This window comes from Strix aluco, chromosome 1 (genome assembly GCF_031877795.1).
Source record: "Strix aluco isolate bStrAlu1 chromosome 1, bStrAlu1.hap1, whole genome shotgun sequence".
Classification (NCBI taxonomy): Eukaryota; Metazoa; Chordata; class Aves; order Strigiformes; family Strigidae; genus Strix; species Strix aluco.
The window spans coordinates 71,202,484-71,220,147 of record NC_133931.1 but is presented as its reverse complement, the minus strand read 5'-3'; the positions used below and the strand labels follow the sequence as shown (position 1 = coordinate 71,220,147).

Here is a 17,664-nt window from a genome sequence, read left to right as displayed (position 1 = left end):
TTTTGGCCAGGGAACCTCCAAAGTCTTTTCCGCAGTGAACACCTGTGTAAAGAATGTTTTTCACTTTGCTGGTGTACGGTCTGATTTTATTTGAGCTCCCCTTTCATACCCCAGTTACTTATCAGCCCTACAGAATTTCTGGCAGTCTTCCTGTTTCTGATGTGCTTAAAAAACATTTTATTATTGGTTTTATGCCTTTAGCAAATTGCTCTTCAAAATCTTTTTTGGCCGGGATTATTAAATTTAACTTGCCAGAGTTGATATTCTTTTCTATTTTTCTGGTTGGGAAATGACTTCCACTTTCAGAAGAGCTTCTAGCAATCTCCTTTACTGTGCTGTGTATTGAAATGGTCTAGAAAAAAACAACTCTGGGGAGTTTCTCTTTCTGTGTTCCCTGCCTCCCCCCAAAAATGACCTGACATTAGTTATGTAGTTAAGTTATAAAGTAATTATTGTTCTTTTTCTGAGTTGCTTTCTCTCTTTTGTGTCCCCTCAGAAAAGGCACTAAAACATGAAGGGAATGCTCATAAAATTCAAACCATGGGGAAAAACATCAAAGGGAAACCATTTGCAAAAATGAATAGAGAAAGAAAGAGTTGGTGTGAACATGCATAAATGGATAAAAGAGAAAGAGTAGAAGGAGGAAAGAACAGGTTGGGAAAATTTACACACACAAATGAAAAAAGTGATCATACCAAAATAATCACCTCTGAAATATTAAAGGTTTCAGTGCAGCTTGCACTACAGTTCAGTGGGATGAGTCCTAGGAATATTCTGAAATTATGAAATAGTGTGTTTTCTGAAGATTATATGCAGATATAGACAGAGGTTTTGATATAGATATACACGTGTGTGTGTCTGTATGTCCTGCCTCAAAAGTGAGGAAGTCTCAGACAGCAGAGCTTCCAGCTGCTTTGATGGGATTTGAATAGTGAGCAGATCCCCCAAAGTAAAGGCAAATTTCATCCATGGGCAGCTGCCCAGATTTCCCCCCTCACCAGCAGACTCCAAATGGCAGGTTCCTTCTCTTGTAAACATACAGGTGTATACAGATGTGATTCTTGGGTATGTCCTGGCAGTGGCTGAGCACTGCACCCTGAAGCAGCAAAGTATGGTACCAGATTATATCAGTGCCTAGGAAGATTGAGTCCTGCGAGCTTTTGTTCATGGGCAACTCCAGAAGGAGAGGTGCTGATTTCTCCCTGAGCCTGCTGCTCTGCACAAAAATAATGGGTCTGTTTGGAGCCCTAACAAGATAAGGCTTTCCAGTGATGTATTGCCAACTTTGACATTTCTCCAGATATGCAGGGAGGAGATATCTTACCTTTTGGAAATGAGAAATTATCAAACTTTAAAAATACACTTACCACCCCTGAAAGGGAAGTTAATATAAAAATTAATATCACTATACATATAAATAACATATCTATTCTTACTGTAGGAGTTCTGCTGAATTCTGGGTTCTTCTTTGAAAGGCCAAGTTGGAGTTGCAGTCATAACAATCGTTTTTTAACTAGGCTTAACAATGAGACTTTTAACTTCTTTTTCTGATAGATCTAGATGCTCCACTCCAAATGAGTAAAATCAAGGTAGATGAGAACAATGGTTGCTTCTGACTTGCACTTTTTGAAAGTCCACTGCACAGGACAAGGGCATAAGCAGGTGTGAAACATCAGCACCTGGGCTGTGATCAGCCCATAAACCACGTGTTTTGTAGCATGCAGCAGCTTTGATTTTGTTTCCCAACTGAATCCAAGATGTAAGATTTAACCTGTAAAGCCTCCTGTGGTTTGAGCTGTAGCAACTCTAAGGCCTCTGTAAGGTTAGCAGCTTTTTTGCACTGAGCCTTGGAGAAATGCTTGTTTCAGGCAGATACCATCCCTACCCCGAAGCACTCATTATCTCTTTCATTGACGTATTTTACACATAGCTAAAGACCTACATGTGTCCTGAATAAAAGCTCCCTGACCAGTCACACTTTCTAATTTCCCTACCTCCTCATCAATGAATGCTTGCTGGTGCAGGGCTCTCCTCTGCCCCTGTAAAGGGAGAAAATTCTTTCAGGAGGGGAAGCAGGATGGTATACAGACAGGGAAAGAAAGGCTCAGCAATAAGAAAGGAGATACAAATATGTAATAAATTTGGGAATAATTATCTATTCTCAATATAGAGAGCCTGCCAATATAGGAGAAATAAGAACAATGCAGTGGTGGAGAAAATGAGTACAGAGAGAAACCTCATCATAGTTATATGACACAGAAAAGTGACTGAAGGAAGAAGACTGTACCAGGATACACAACACAGTACAAAGCAAAACAAAGTGATGGAAGTCAGAAAAGAAAATGAAAAAACAAATATTCAAGAGGCAAATTTAGATTTTTTTTTTTTTAAAAAAAGCTCAGTAGAAAATGTACACACAACATGGTATGTAGATAAACCATTTTTCTCCCATAGCACTGCAACGCTCCAGAATCTAAATGGGCTGTGTTAATAGCAGCTCTGTGAGGTAGGATAAGGTTATTGTTTTATGTCTGTGGAGCTAACGTACTGAAAGACAAAGTGAATCTCAAGAGGTTGCAGTGGAAATCTGCAGGTGGAGAAGGGGTCTGAAGTTAATGAGCATCACTAAGTATTTGTCCCTCAGTAAAGATTCAGACATTTAAAAAAAATAATGGAATGAAGTAGGATATGAAGCTGGATATAAAATGTCATTATCGTATTGCAAGGTATGATTTTATGTTAAAGAAAATTATTGTTCTGTATTTTTTTCTGGTTGTTGCTATGATCGTGAACTTGGCCAACAATCGTATAATCTGACAGAAAATCTGTAACAAATATACCTGCATAAGGCTTTAATAACTCTAGCTTGAAACACTAATATTTACTGAAATTTGAGTGTTATCTGCCAATATCGATGCAACACATGTTCTGATGAAACTGTACAATGAGCAACCGCCAATACACACTTCAAAGCTGTTCCCGGTTTTAAATCTATTATTTACTCTACGGCTCTTCAGTAGTTTCCTGATCAAACTAGTCAAGCTCTACCCTGGCACACTCTTATGATGCACCAGCATATTGAAATATCTCACAGTAGCCTTTTATATTAAGAATTTCACTGCACTCAAACTCTTCTGTAAGGATCTTGAAGAGCGCAATACGGACAGCATATTAAAAAGTTCTTGATCATTAGAGATGAACTGTTTGCTTTTTTGAGAATGATTCTATACTGATGTCCCTGGAGATGGAATTAAGACTAACACAAGGTGGATTTCATACATTTAAGGTCAAGGCCCCTGTCTCTCAGAAGAATTATAAGATGACATTGGTGAACGTAGTCTTTGCTGACTCTTCTGAGAATGCAGAAGCAGCAAAGTTAAATTGAGTCCTTAGCTTCCAGCAGCAAACTGGACTTGCTGTGAGCACAGGCAAAGCAGAAATTGCCTAAGGTAGCAGGCTGCTGGGAAGACAAAGTGCATGTCCCTTAACATCCACACACACACCACACCACACCACACCACATCCCCCCTCCCCCCCCCCCCCCCCATTTTGTCCATATTAGGACAGGGAAAAACAGGTTGTCTGAAACTGCTGCTGTCCCTAAAGTAGGAGTGGAAACTATTGGTAGAATGCCCAGTGCCAGCAGCTGTGATAGCTGACTGGTATCAGTCCCTGGAGGCAGCCAGATTAGCAGCATGGATCCTCTAGATCTCTCCATTGCAATTCCCCACTTTTCTGCAGCAGGCAGGGGTGGCCCTGTCCCATCTGTTATTTTAGGAGGACTGACTGTCAATTTTGTCTGAGCTGTTGAAAAGTCTTGTGTTGGCTCTAGAATAAAAGGCATGCAAAATGTTTATAGTCTTAAATGAGGAATAATCATGGCATTACTTATATTTAGAAATTCAGGGAGCGTCCTTGGTCTCAATGTTGTATGTACCATGCTACTCGTTCCAAAATGCAGATGATATTATCAGCATTTCATTCTCCACTCCTGGCTATCTCAGTTTCTCCTTTTCCTACCCCAGGTTCTTTGTTGTGAATTCAACAGGTTTGTGTTAAAAACAATTTTCATTCATTCATTCAGGATGGATAGATGGATATTCTGCCATCACTGTCTACATTTGAGGTTTGAACCAGAAAGGTGGTTCAGTTTCGACTTTCCAACTTCCCTGTGTTTTGGAGATTTTTGGGTTGGTATTTCTACACCTTCTGCCACAGGCATTTCCAGAAATTACAAATTCAGTAGCCAAATTCAGTCTAGAAGTGGAACTTCCCAAGTCTGTTCCACAACTGTCTGACAAACTTTTGTGTTCTGGAGCTTTGTTCCTTCAAGCTGGCAAACCTCAGACCTTAAGTGATGGAATTGAACTATTTCTTTGGATCTGTGAATTGTTCTCTTGGTCCATCCTATGCTTGTGATATTCCCTCATGTTGCAGCCAGTGTTTTACAAAGTGACAGAATTTTACAACATAACTATGGGAGACATTGGCCTGTCAGCCTTGCACAGCCTCTGAGAAATAGCTAGGCTTTGATGAAAAACAGGCCTTGGAAGAAAGATAAGAAACTGCTGAGTTGTGCCAAGGTGGCAGGGAAAAACAACGGACAGCTGCAACACTGAACTGTGGAAAAGTACTGAACTGTGAGAAGTTACTGCCGCGAGAACAGTGTGTGAATAAGAAGGTGATTGATCTGCACAGCGCGTGTTAGAGTGGTCTTATGCTGATAGGAGAAAAGGTTGATAGCTGTCTAATTGCTGGTTTGTTAACTATGAAGTAAGAGCTTTACCGACAGCATCCGAGAGCATAAGTATGTACCATTGTAACAATAAACTCTCTTTTTCCTTCTGGACTCTCAAGGAGAGTCCGTGCCTCAATTGCCACACATAACTGCTTCTCTGTTTTTACAAATCAAGAAAGCTTTTTATTCTAATTGTTCAAAAGTGTCACAGTGAGCCATATTATAATCCCCCTTTTTGTCATCTGTATTAGGCCAAGAGTTCTATTGCGAGGCTTGTGAGGATCAGATTTCTGACTCCTTATTTCATATTCCTTACGGCTGGTTCCTCTTTGGTGTGCCACTGCACTAGGAGAAAGGAGGAAATTTCTCTGAGTTTTGCTCAGGCTCAGTCTTCAAGGACTGACCTCTAGCCAGTTCACATGCTTCCTTGATCCACCTGTTTCTGCCATATTTCTGTTTTTTCTCTGATACATCTTATTCCAACAGTAACCAAGCTCTGACGTTTGTATGCAGGCATCCTTGTCCTTCTCAATGAAAACCCTTTGGGCATCATGGCTGGATGCCTACTTCAGCTTTTGATTTGGACAGTGGCTCCCGTTATTTCAGTTGTCATTATTGTCAAGAAGCTTGTTTTTTATGTTAGTCCTCAGTGAAGACTGGATGTTTGCTTCTAGTCTTTGATGAACTATTAGGAAATGAAATAGGACACTCAAAAAAATCACTTCTATGAGTTTTGAAAGAAGAAAATGGTGGGTGATTTTAAATTATTTTTAGCTCTGTGATTAGTAGTGTATAAATGTTATTTACACTTCATACAAAAAACACAGTAATTTCTTCTTTGTACGGGTCAACTAGCAACTCCTCTTACACCCACTGGCATACTTAGTCACCTCTTTTGTAAATCATTGCAAGCAAACTTACCCAAGAGTAGCTTTGATAAAGTGGCATGCTCCCCATGGCAGTGAAAAATGACCTTCTACCTTCTCTGTAACAACCAAATATGGTGTTGGAGCCTGTTTGAAAATCCAGGGCTCACCCAGAACTGTGGAGTATTGCTTTGCCCTCTGCTTCTTGCAGGAGAGGAGTTACTTCATGCCTGTTAGGGCTAATCTTTTCCCTGCTAGTAAAGTCCTCCCTTCTCTTCCATCACCCAGCAACCCTTTGAAAATAGGAAGGAAATACTTGCCAGCTCTGGGCTTCTATGATCCTGCCAGCGGAGACACTTATGTCTCAAGACACCCTGTGCACCCTTCTTTGTTTTCTACTGAGGATCTACTGGTTTCACTGTGTTTCATCTTGTCTCTCCACTGCACCAGACTGGCTGTGTGGTGAAACACTACAATATGTTAAGCAAGACTTAAGGGCAAACATCCAAGTGCAAGTTTGAGAGTAAAAGGGTATAAATAAAACAATGACAAATTTGCTTCTGGTCTATATTTAACCATGACTCCTGTTTCAAATATCCTATGAGGGATTTCTTTTGCATAGCCCTGCAGTGAGAGCAAAGGATGGTGAATTCATAGGGTCAGCCTTCCTCCCGGGTGGCAAGCTCACTTCTGCATGAATTCCACTTCCAAATGCCCTGTCTTCCTCTGGGGCTGTGCTTTTGGATGCAAATGCAAATGCAGATCATGTCTTGTCTTGAGATGGACACCTCAGGTACTTAAATGGTCATTTCCATGTGAGCCTGGCAGGGACTATCAGATAGATACAGCTGATGTTGCCTCCCGAGATCAGAAGCGTTGTGCACCAAGAGTATATTCTCCCTTTGTCCTTCGGCAGTCTGCTGACAAGCTGCCCCTGCCCAAGGGATCCTTTTCAACTCCTCATGCTCCACTGAGGTTATTTATACAATTAAAATATCTCTATTATGAGATATCAGTTGTGCATGTGTTCCGCAAGGTTCATGATTGCTGGTATCTTAATGACTTTCTATAGACATCAGACTTTATTAACATGGATAACAGATGCTGTAAAATTCATATGGTGTGAGTGCTAATGCAACTTGTACATAATGTTTCAAATATAGTGTCTTTTTTGAAGATCAGCTCCTATTTGCTTTGCTGTGTACAAAGTGCATTTTCTTCTGATCTAACTGCACTGGAATTCCAGGCAAGGAATGTCACTTTTATACAGCTATACCATAATTCTATTTAAAAAAGAAAAAAAAAAAATCCTGTTTTTACCTTATCTTGGATGTACAGGGATCCTGGTTCCCTGCAGATACAGTCTCCCTTGATACAGAAGCCCAGATACTGATTTTCAGGATAGGGTTAATTTTGGACTTTATTGATGCAATAGACCTTGGTTTTGGCTGCCTTCAGAGAACAGAATTTCCGCCAAGCAGAGCTGATGTTGTAATCTTGGATGATGATGGCATTTGTGATTGTCCAGTGAGCCTTCCCAGGGATCAGCCTATATCTTTGGGTTTGGACACAGTTATTTTCATTCTGACAAAATTACTGATGGTGTGGAAGGAGAACATGGCTATAGCTGGCATGGATTTAAATCTTTCCCAGCCATAAGATGTTTTATTGTTTGCATCATGTTCAACTTTTAAAAAATTTTCAGTCAGTGGAGTAGAAGGTCTGATTGTTTTTCAGAATGGTGTATGAGATCAGCAGTGCAGAATTATTTATCTTTTTCTTCACAGTATTTTTAGGAAAAGAGGAAAAGATGTTGATTTTTAAACTTATGTTAAAACATCACAGTGAGATTTTAATTTTAGAAAAACACTGGCTATGAATGAAAGACTTCTCTTTTACCTCCACTAATTATTTTTATAAAAAAAAAAAAAAAAAGCTTGGTGCTTTGTCTTTCTTTTCTTTTCTTTTCTTTTCTTTTCTTTTCTTTTCTTTTCTTTTCTTTTCTTTTCTTTTCTTTTCTTTTCTTTTCTTTTCTTTTCTTTTCTTTTCTTTTCTTTTCTTTTCTTTTCTTTTCTTTTCTTTTCTTTTTCCTTTCTTTTCTTTTCTTTTTTCTTTCTTTTCTTTTTTCTTTTCCCTGTCTCTTTTCATCTGTAGAAGATAGCCATAACCTTGCCAAAATTATGCAATTCATTGAGCAATGTGATTCAAACGTGGTACATGTGGGGTTTTTTCCTCTTTCTACCTCCCACTAATGAGGGGAAGAGTTCTGTATTTGTGGGATTATACTGCAAGACTCATGATTTTGATGTGAAGCTCAAATAATTAGCATTGATGGTCTTATCAAACAAGAATAAATTTAGGATGGTAAAGTAAATGCAAAGTAGAGAAATGGGACAGAAGGCAGAAACTGAGGAGCAGTTTTTTCCACTACTAGTGGCTTTGCAGTTGGTGGCCACAAAAGCATCTTTCTGAACTGTATTGCTTGCTGTGGTGGACTGACCAAAGCAGAAGAGAGCTAGGATCAACAGCTTTCTCAGGCTTCCCAGCTACAGATACTTTCTGATGAATAGGGCTCCTAATCACTTGATACAGCTATATGCTTTATGCCTCAATTACCACAGCTTTCTGTTGCAATCTTTGGTTTATTCACATCCAGTGAACTTCATTGTGCTTTTATTTTTTGGAGAACGACATTTTTAGTGCTTATCTATCTTAAAGAAAGTTCCTTTAACTAATGGTATCGAGTCAACTGAACATGGGCTTTTAAAACAAAGTATTGACTATTCTTTCTTCAAAGATTAGACTTTATTTCCAAATTTTGGATATCTTTTTTTTTTCCTTTTTTTTTTTTAAATCTGGTGCGTGGTGCTACTGTATTTGCAGAGCTTGATCCAGAAGCATCGAAGCACATGCTTAAGGAGAAGAATGGCATTTGGTTCATGAACCCCATAATTAGTTCCCCTTCCTAGCTCTAAGCAGTAATTAAATCTGTCACTTCTGCTCTGCTGATTCATTTATTTAGCTATTTAATTGCTCAGCTGAATACGTCTTTATCTCCGGAACTGCAACATTTTATTCAGACAAAGAAATAGCATAATCCATTATTATTTTTTTTCCAAGGGTAGGGACATGTAAAAGAAAAGAACACTAATACTAGATGATTTGGTGGTGTTGTCAGTTTTCACTTATCAAACAAAACAGTGTTTAAGGGAAAACTGCAACCACTGCTTGAGGATAGGTTTCCATATATAGGCTTGCTTCTCCAGGAAATTATGTGAAACATGAGGAGCCAATGTATCTGATCCAGGTTTCCATTTCCATAATGAGTTAACTTAAAGCACTTCCAGGTAATAGTCATAATTTTCTATAAACCAAGAAGTCTTACCCTGTTCTGTTGGTAGAATATTTTATAAACAGTTTAAAATTGCAAATATATACTAAATTGTTTACAAACTAAACAGTACCTTTTCTTTATACATTTTATTTTTGGGACATCGCTCATGGAGATTTCTGTCATCTGTCTCTTAGATTTATCATCAAATACAGCATTTTGATCTGTAAAGCAAATGGCATTTTGAATACTTTCAAGCTTACAAAGGAGAGCCCTTCTGAGGCATATTTCCATACATGCAGTTTTTCTCATGTAACATTTTCAGCATCCTTAAGGGAGGTTGCAAGATTCTTCCACCATTTCTATACATAGGTTGGAAAAGCTGGTGTAAGAAACCAGCATGCAAAACAATGAGGACCAGGTCAAGACAGATCAAGTCTAACAGGGCCTCTTGGCAAAATGAGAAAATATTGTTTATTTTTATAACCTTTTTCTTCCTCTTTGAACTCTGTAATAATAGCTGATCCAGGAAGTGAAAGATACAAAACCCACACAAAATTCAGAGAGAAGGATACTTTTCTTTCACTTCTGGCATCCGTGGCTCAGTTCCACCAATTTATTCATCTGCCAGGCTGTCTAGATTTTTATACCATGCACACAATCTTGCATTTCACTCAGTAGTGACTTATTTTTGTGACTTATTTTTGCTGTCTTGTTACTCAGTTACAACTATGCAGCTGTCTAAGTCATAGGTCATGTTTTTCCCAGGTAAGCTCATTATTCTAAAAATCTTTTACTGCTTACCTGGAGGGGTTTTTGTTGTGAAGGATTATTTTTTTTTTCCTTCAGTGAAGGTTCTGTCCACTCCTTTGCAATGCAAATCATGTCTGTACTGCTGCTGCGGACACCCAGCTTGGCCTTGCTTGAAGTAAAATCAGGATCCTATGTGAAGATCAGCAGGTGGAACTGGCAGGGTTTATTAGCTATATTGCAATACCTTGCAAATACAACTGGACGTCCTGCGGTACCTCTGGCTTCTGGGCTGGGCTGCATGGACCTGCACCCTGCCTATGCCAGGACAGGGGTCTCTGCTTCGCTCTCCCGCATCCTCAGGAAGGGCTTTGTCAGCCTGTGGGCTCGCGGCTTTGGCCCCAACAATGCTTGGTCTGTATTGTTTGAGTTGGTGCTATTGTTCTGCATCTGTGCACTCTGGGTTACTGAAAGCTCTTTGTTGAAAAAAAGAATATTTCTATCCCTGCTAAAACTAGGAAGTCTGGAAATCTTGCGGGCGGTTTTGTTCTTGCAAGCCTGTGCACGTGATTTTTGGACTAGGGTTTTGCATAGGCTTCACTTAAGTATTCTCTCTTTTAAATACGTTTCTTCAAATGATCTTCCAAAAGTACACGCTTTGTTATGTAGGGCACATGCTTAAATTCAGGGAATTAATAAACCAGCAAAACCCATCTCTGGACATCCTTTGAGGATAAGAGTGCTTTCAGGATAAGCCTGTATGTGAATGGGTTTAGTATGAGAAAGCAGTGTTCACTGCAGCAGGACAAACAAGTATGATCAGAGGAGGGCATGGGAATGAAATGGAAAAAATAACATTTATTTGTGTGGAAGAGAAGTTTATTGTTGAGTTGGTGGAAACCGAACAGAGGAAACACAGGGATAATTTCAGGCGGCTTTTATCTCAGTTCAAAAAGATCATGAGGTTAGTCAATAGGATTAACTACTTTTACATAGATTTGTACATAAACATTGAGAGTTGGAGGGACATCAGCTGAGTGCCCTCCCTTTGCAATGATAACATTTGGGAATGTCTGTGGGGGGAATTAGGTGACTGTGACTATTGGCTTCCCCTCAGATGAACCTAGCTGTTGTCATCCTGCCATCAACAGACTGGAAATTACTATTTCAAAGGCATTGCAGAGTTTACAAGCAGTCAAACGGGACCGAAACCACTCCCGTCTTTCACCCAGTCCTCCTCATGCCAGAGCAGGCAGCGTCCAGCTACTTGCACGGTGCGAACTGGAGGTTTGCAAAGTGGTGCACAAGCTCTAGGGTCAGGCACTGCAGGTGGAGGCACTCTGCTTGATCAAGGGTGTTTTGCAGGTTTTTTGGTTAGTTTTCAGCTCTAACTCACTATATAGTTAAAAGCCTCAGGCTGGAGTTTCTCCTCACAGTTCTGGAGTATGCTGGTGTAAAATGTGCGTAAATCAAATTAGATTAAATCCCCCAGTTTTGATACAAATGCGCCCGAGTCTGTATTAATGTACTGATTTACTTATTGGCATATCAGGAACCTCTTGTTAATGTTTTAATGTAGAGAAGCCATTGCTTCTACTGTTTGTGTGATGCAAAGTATCTGGGGGGTTGGAGGCTACCTCTGACCAGCCCTGGTCACTGTACTTGGTTATATAAGATGCATAGACTTGGGTACCTATAAATATTAGCGCGCAGCTGTCACAAAGGGATTGTGAGCGAGCCACTCGGAACCTCGAAAACATTATAGCTTGGCACCCAGAAATATACATCTTTGATAACATATTACAAGGTTACGTATCGGGGGGAGAGGGTAGGAAGGCGGTGACTGCTTTTAATCTTTGTGTCTTTTTAAAAATTATTTTTCCTCCTTTGTACTTCTGGTATACATGGGATCTTTACAATTTTTATCACATTAGGATGTGACATTCCTGGCCTTGACAGTGCTTTTGTTTGGATATTTATAGCAGCTTCTGGTCATTGTTGAGCAAAGGAGATTGCCCTGCCCTCTGGCCCTTTCTTAAGCAGATTTTGGGCAGAAGCTCCTCTCATGTGGCACTAATTGAAATGATTGGTGGAGGGGGTGTTGCGAGTACACTCTGGCTGACTCGGGCTTATCTGCCAGGGGCTAAGCTAGGGGAGGAAGGGAGCAAAAACGGGGAGAAGGGAGGAAAGGGGGGGGGGAAAAAAAAAAAAAAAAAAAAAAAAAAAGCCGCCCAGCTTTGCTTCGCCGTGGTAGGGCTCGGGGCTCTGGGCCGCCGGTCCGCGGCTGGGCGGCGCGGAGGGAGCCGCGGTCGGCAGCCCCGCGCAGGGCGGCGCGGAGGGAGGCGGCTGCGCGCCCCACGGGAGAACGGGAGCGGCGTGGGGCTCCGGCCGGGCTGGGGGCCCGCTCGGCAGGTGGGTACCTCTGCCCCCCGCGGGGACGCGAGCAGATGGGGCGGGGGGGTGGGGGGTGTGCAGCAGGGAGGACCCTGGTCCCGCTCCCTGGGGTTGCGGCGCGGCCGAGGAGGGGGTGCTGCGCGCGGGGGGTTGGTGTGTGTGTGGGGGGGGGTGCTTTGTTTTGAGCTTTGCAAGAGCCGAGCACGCTGCTTTTGCGGGTGCTTCAGGGGCTGAGTTTCGCTCCTCTGCCTGCCCGGGACAGGCTGCGGTGGGCAAAGTCGTTAAAAGATTGAGACCAACAAGTTGCTGTGGAAGTGGTTTGCGTGGAGACGGGGCTGGTTTTATCACCCGCGCAAGCGAGCTGCGCTGAAATATGCGTCGGGGACAGTCTGCGGGGAAGTGTGGGCTTCCCGTGGGTGAGTGACCCCGCCTGAGCCGGCAGCTCCAGGGTTCAAACGCGATAATATCATCTGGAGGCTGGTGTGTGCCTCTGTTCCCGTTAATAGTTTCCTGCAAGTTTAACGTGAAATGGGGAGAGGCCAAGGAAAACCACAGGGGCTGCGGAGGGATTAGAAAGGCGGAGGCTAAGAAGTTTCTGGCGTACTGTAAACCAGCATCACTGTCAAAAGCAACCGAGTTGGAATATTGTCCCATATACTTGGGTGTATTGGCATTGAAAGTTACCTCCTTGCATTTATCTGTTAAGGTTTCTGGAGGCTTTTTTGGGGATTTTAAGTTGCTGATGTGAACAGCCTAAGTAAGCAATCGTAGCATAGTTCTGGGTGGTGTGCAATGGGGGAAAAAGTAAACTTTAAAGTCTGTGTTTCTGAAAGAAAAGTTAGAAAATACATGATAGCTTTATGATAACAGTAATAAGAGAGGACTCTGGACTGCGTGCCTCCTTTTTATAATTATTATTAATAATATTATTATTTTTAAAGACGCAAGAAGTTTTGTTACCACGCACCCAGAACTATGCTTTAATCTCTTTGATACATCTGCTAGAATGTCCTATTTCACTGCGCATGGTTATGTTTAGTGTACAACTTCTATTTGTGTTTCTGATAACCCTACTAGTACTACTGGAAAAATAAACACTCAGCACATATTACCTAATCATATTTTAACAGCTCTTGCGTAGATTATAGACGGCAAAATGTAGTCGTAGCTGGAAATTGCTGTGCATGTCTATCCTCAAATGTCAACAAAAAAAAAAAATGCTGTTAGAAGCGTGCGTACCATCTAGTCTAGCTGTAGGTCTTGTTTGTTTTTTTATATACGGTTTTAGAAGTAGAACAATAGTAAAAAATTGAGTTGAGCGGCTGGTAATCCATTTGTCAACCGCTTATCCCTACAAAGATGCCTGGCGTAAAGTTCATGAACTATCACTGAGCATGGTTCAAAATGGAATCCTGGAATTGGCCATACTAAAATCAGGCAAGAGTTTATAAAAATAAAATGGTTTATAATGAGGTGAGCAAAAATATTTTTACTTACAATCTGAAGTAGCTGGTTTCTTATAAAAGACCTTGCGCCCTTTCTTTCCATGCCATTCTTTCCAAATGTGTCCATACTGAAAAATAAGTCTTCAAGAATATAACTGGTTTAGTGTTTCCGTTCCTTATTGCTTTTGGTCTCCAGTTTATGCTAGTTTGAATATTTCTGTAATATTGAAGTCAGTTGCCATTACTTTCTTCGAGGACCATATTTAAATACATCTGTAGAGTGTGTGCAGTATGATAATGCATAGCGATATGGATAAATTCATTTTATTTTTACATGGCTTAATTTATTTTTCTTGTTACTTCAGAGAAGCTAGAAATATGATGAACGCTCCATTAGTGGTATTGGTAAGAAATGCATTACTGCAAATGCACACTCAGTAAGAAAGCACTTTTATTTGAAAGCCTTCTCGTAACGGACATTGTACTAATAACGTGTAAGCTGTGCTGCGTATCTTCAGTGTTAGATTAGATTTGCTTTTAGGTTCTTTGTAAATACAATTTTTATTCGGGATAACTGAATTTCTACCAGATGTCCAGGCTCCTTGTTTCTTTTCAGCCTCCGAATGCCATGGGAATTTGCCAGGCAGAGGGCTGGGTGTGCATGGGGTAGGTGTTTCAGGATGCAGCCCTTCTTCTCAGAAATTGGCCTCAGTATTGTAGGGCACCGAAGTCTGATATTAATATAAAGTGAAATGTGGTATTAAAAATATAAGTCAAATCCAAAGACTGCTGTGTTGGTTGGATACTCAAGAGCAAGCCAGAATAGCCTTCTCCGACAGATTACTGCAAATGTGGTTAGCGACTTTTGCAAGCCGTGAGGGGAGCGCTGTGTTTTCTGCCTATGAAGCTCTTTGCCACAGAGCCATCGCAGGGCAAGGGGCTGTCCTAGCCAAAGTGCAATGGTTCACACCCTTTATGGTGCTCTGTGCTGGGGGACGGTGGGTCAGGATGTGGGGGAGCAGGGGGTGAGCTGACCCTCCTTCTCGGGAGGGCTGGGAGGCCGGGGCTGAGCAGCTGGGCAGGAACAACTGCAAAGGGACCCTGCAATAGGGCAGGGGTGTATCACTGCGGCAGAAAGTTGTGGAGAAGCTTGCAAAACTAATGGGAGACGTGGCCACAGCCACAGGTGCATGTGGCAGGAGCGTGAGAGAGGTTTTTGCAGGAGGGAAGGGTTCTGGAGTGGCAGATGCTGTGGCAAAACACATGGTGGTCATGGCAGTGATGTTTTGAGGGGGGCAGAGAGGTCAGAGGTCTGCTAGAGCAAAGAGTAAAGGCAGGCTGGTGGCCTCAGGAGCAGTCAGGAGCCAAAGCCCTTAATGCTACCATAGGGAGACTTTGCAGCTGGATGGATAACCCAGTTTGGGTGCTTTGGGAATAAAGAGTCAAGAGTTGGGAAGTGACCATCAGGATTCCCGTTCCTCGTCACAGACCAAGGAGGAAGCGTTGAGCAGCTGAGTCGAGGTGAGATTAGGTACAGCAATTATAACTGGGGTGCAGCAGGAATGTTGGCAGCCAGGAGGCAAGGGGGTAGTGAATAATCCTTAGCCTTTTGTATTGTGTACATGAAATTGGGAAGACAAACCATTACAGTTTAGAGCAAAACATAAGGATAGGAACTCAGACTGAATCTGTAGCACTGAAACTGTTACTCTCGTTGTTAGGCTTTCCCAAAGATTTTTAGTTAGTGGGGTCTCCATCTTCTGATGTTTATAACATCATCATGACTGGAGATTGTAGAATGCACAAAAAATTATTCTCATAAACTTTGTAAGATATTTTTCTTTAAAAGAGACTTTGTTGCACTTTTAATAGCAGATGCGTTTTGTTGCATTCATTTGCTAAGCAACAGACTTGCTGGGTTGCCTGTGAAGCACAAAAGCACGGGAAGCTTTGACACACCGAGTAGAGCTTACATAAAGTTCATGAGCAGCGGCAGAAAGAGTGAGTGATGAATTCTCTGGGTTTTGATCCTTACATTAAAATATTTTAAGGTGGGGTATTTTTTTCTGCTGGCTGCCATCAGCAATAGAAGTATCAACAGGAGAAAAATGGGTCGCTTGGGTTTTAGCATTAAGCAGTAAATCCAGGACCAATAGGATTTAGCTGGGATGTTAAGGTTTATTCAGTGCATTTAGTTAATGAAGTTGCAGGGGCGGGGGGGGGGGGGAAGTCAGTGTCTGGGGTTGGGGGAGGGGACAAAATAGCCTCCTGCCACCGGGTGCATTCTGTGGTGACTCCTGATTGATAGATGTTCCACAAGACAAAAAAGAACTGAGTGAAGGAGGTTTTAATTAAAAAATGCCAGCTCAATGCCAGCTCTTCTGGATTAAAATCAAGCAGAAAATCTTTGTAATAGACATCCACCTAGTCTTAAGGGTGTGTGGTTTTTATGGAGTGTAGTGTCCATCAGCTAGGGGGAGGGAAGAGGGAGCTGATGATAGGTCCAAGCTCCTATAAAGTGGTTATAAAGCTATGAAAATATTCAGCAAGTGCATTTGTATGTTAACATTCATTAATCAGGCACAGAAATCAAGTTCAGGTTAACAAACTCCCATTTGAGCAGTATGCCAGATTTCTAGCAGACAGCCCCATCGTCCCTGACGCACACGGGTGGCCCTTCGCTGCGCTCACCCGTATTCGGAAGCCTTTGTGTCCACTGCCAAAGATGTCATCTTGTGTACATACGCGCTGTTCAGCATCTTACTTGCTTTCCAAGCCCTGAAAATCTTCAGCACAGAGACACAAAAACCAACTAGTACAGAAAGTCATTGTTATTTAAAATATAAGGGGTATCTATAGTTAAAAAAAAAAAAAAAGGCGAACTGACATGAATGGATCTTTTTTCCAAGAGGGTTAATGTATGCTTTTGTTTTAAATTCTGTTCCTCTATAGACCAGGCTCCCACTTGGATCAGACCTTGTTTATCCAAAGCTGTAATGGTCATTTAGAGTCTGGTGAACTTTCTCATTCCGCCTGCCCCCTCAGAGGTCTTTGCTTGACGTAGTAGCTAGACTAAACGCTGCTGGGAGTCATTGAGCAGTGATTAAGACTGTCAAGACTCAGCCCAGTGACCTCAACAGACTCTTCTTCTGAGAAGGACATGGGCACTGGTGGCAGGATTTGACTGTAACACAATGGAATAAATAACCAGTAGACTTTATAAAAGGAGTAAAAACAGTCCACGTACTGTTGTTCTCAGCATAATCTAGTTGCTCGGGCAGCCTCTGGCTTGATACAAGTGCTTGAGGAGGACGCTGCAGCATTTCTTAGTAGGATTTATTGCAGTACATCTGCAAACTTCTACAAAATGTTTCAGAGAAAAACCTGAGTGTGTAATTTTTTGGTTTTATTTCTTTTTGTCCTCACAAACATAAGTCAAACAATTTCAAATAATTTTTAAAAAGGCAATTAAAATGTTTAGAAAAACACTGTTTGCACTTCTCTGCCTTGTTCTGTACTGCTTTATTTCTGTTAGATTCACAGTATGTTTACTGAAAAAATTTTGGCTAAAATTATAGACTAGTTTAGGGACATGTCTGTAATAAGAAACAAAGAATATTTTCACTAAAATAAAAAAAATCCACACCACAAAAAACAACAAAACCAAACCAAAGTACTTGACTGATGCATAAAGCAAGGCTTTATGAAGGTTCAGCCAAGTATTAGAAAAAGGGGGTGGCTGTGTCAGAACCGCACTCCCAGGCACTCAGCAAAAGTCTGGCAACTGCCTACAGAGCAAGTGGAGCTCTAGAAAGGCTCATGTCATCTTTTATACACAGATAGGTATGTGTTTGTTGGTAAGCAAATACGGATAAGATATTAGTGCTAATCTGAGGATTTTGTGAAATTGAACAGTCTGGTTGTCCCAGTAGCAACAAGGGAAGCAGAATACCATCCCAGATGCAGAGCACTCTGCAGAACAGCAAAGAGGGGTACATCTCCCAGAAAAAGAATGCTTTTGGATGTAGCTACATGGCAATGAAGGGCTTGACGCAATGTCCACACCATCTAGTTCTGTATTTAGGATGGTCTATTACCTTTACCCCTGTTGGCTTGTATTTTCTCATTGGTGGGCAATAA

General features: G+C 41.5%; 1 protein-coding gene across 16 annotated transcripts in view; it reads left to right on the top strand.

The window, feature by feature from the left end:
* The window catches only part of LOC141923446 (poly(rC)-binding protein 3-like), a 547,877-nt gene that overhangs the window by 376,877 nt on the left and 153,336 nt on the right, over nucleotides 1–17,664 (top strand). The window contains exon 1 of one of the 16 annotated variants that reach the window (XM_074824698.1): nucleotides 11,419–11,492. The exons of 13 other annotated variants lie outside the window; for them this stretch is intronic. The gene's annotated coding sequence lies outside the window, so the exon portion shown is untranslated. Of the gene's footprint in view, nucleotides 1–11,418; nucleotides 11,493–11,854; nucleotides 12,098–12,300; nucleotides 12,496–17,664 lie in introns of those variants that run through there. 2 more of the 16 variants (XM_074824688.1, XM_074824708.1) reach the window with 2 other exon arrangements.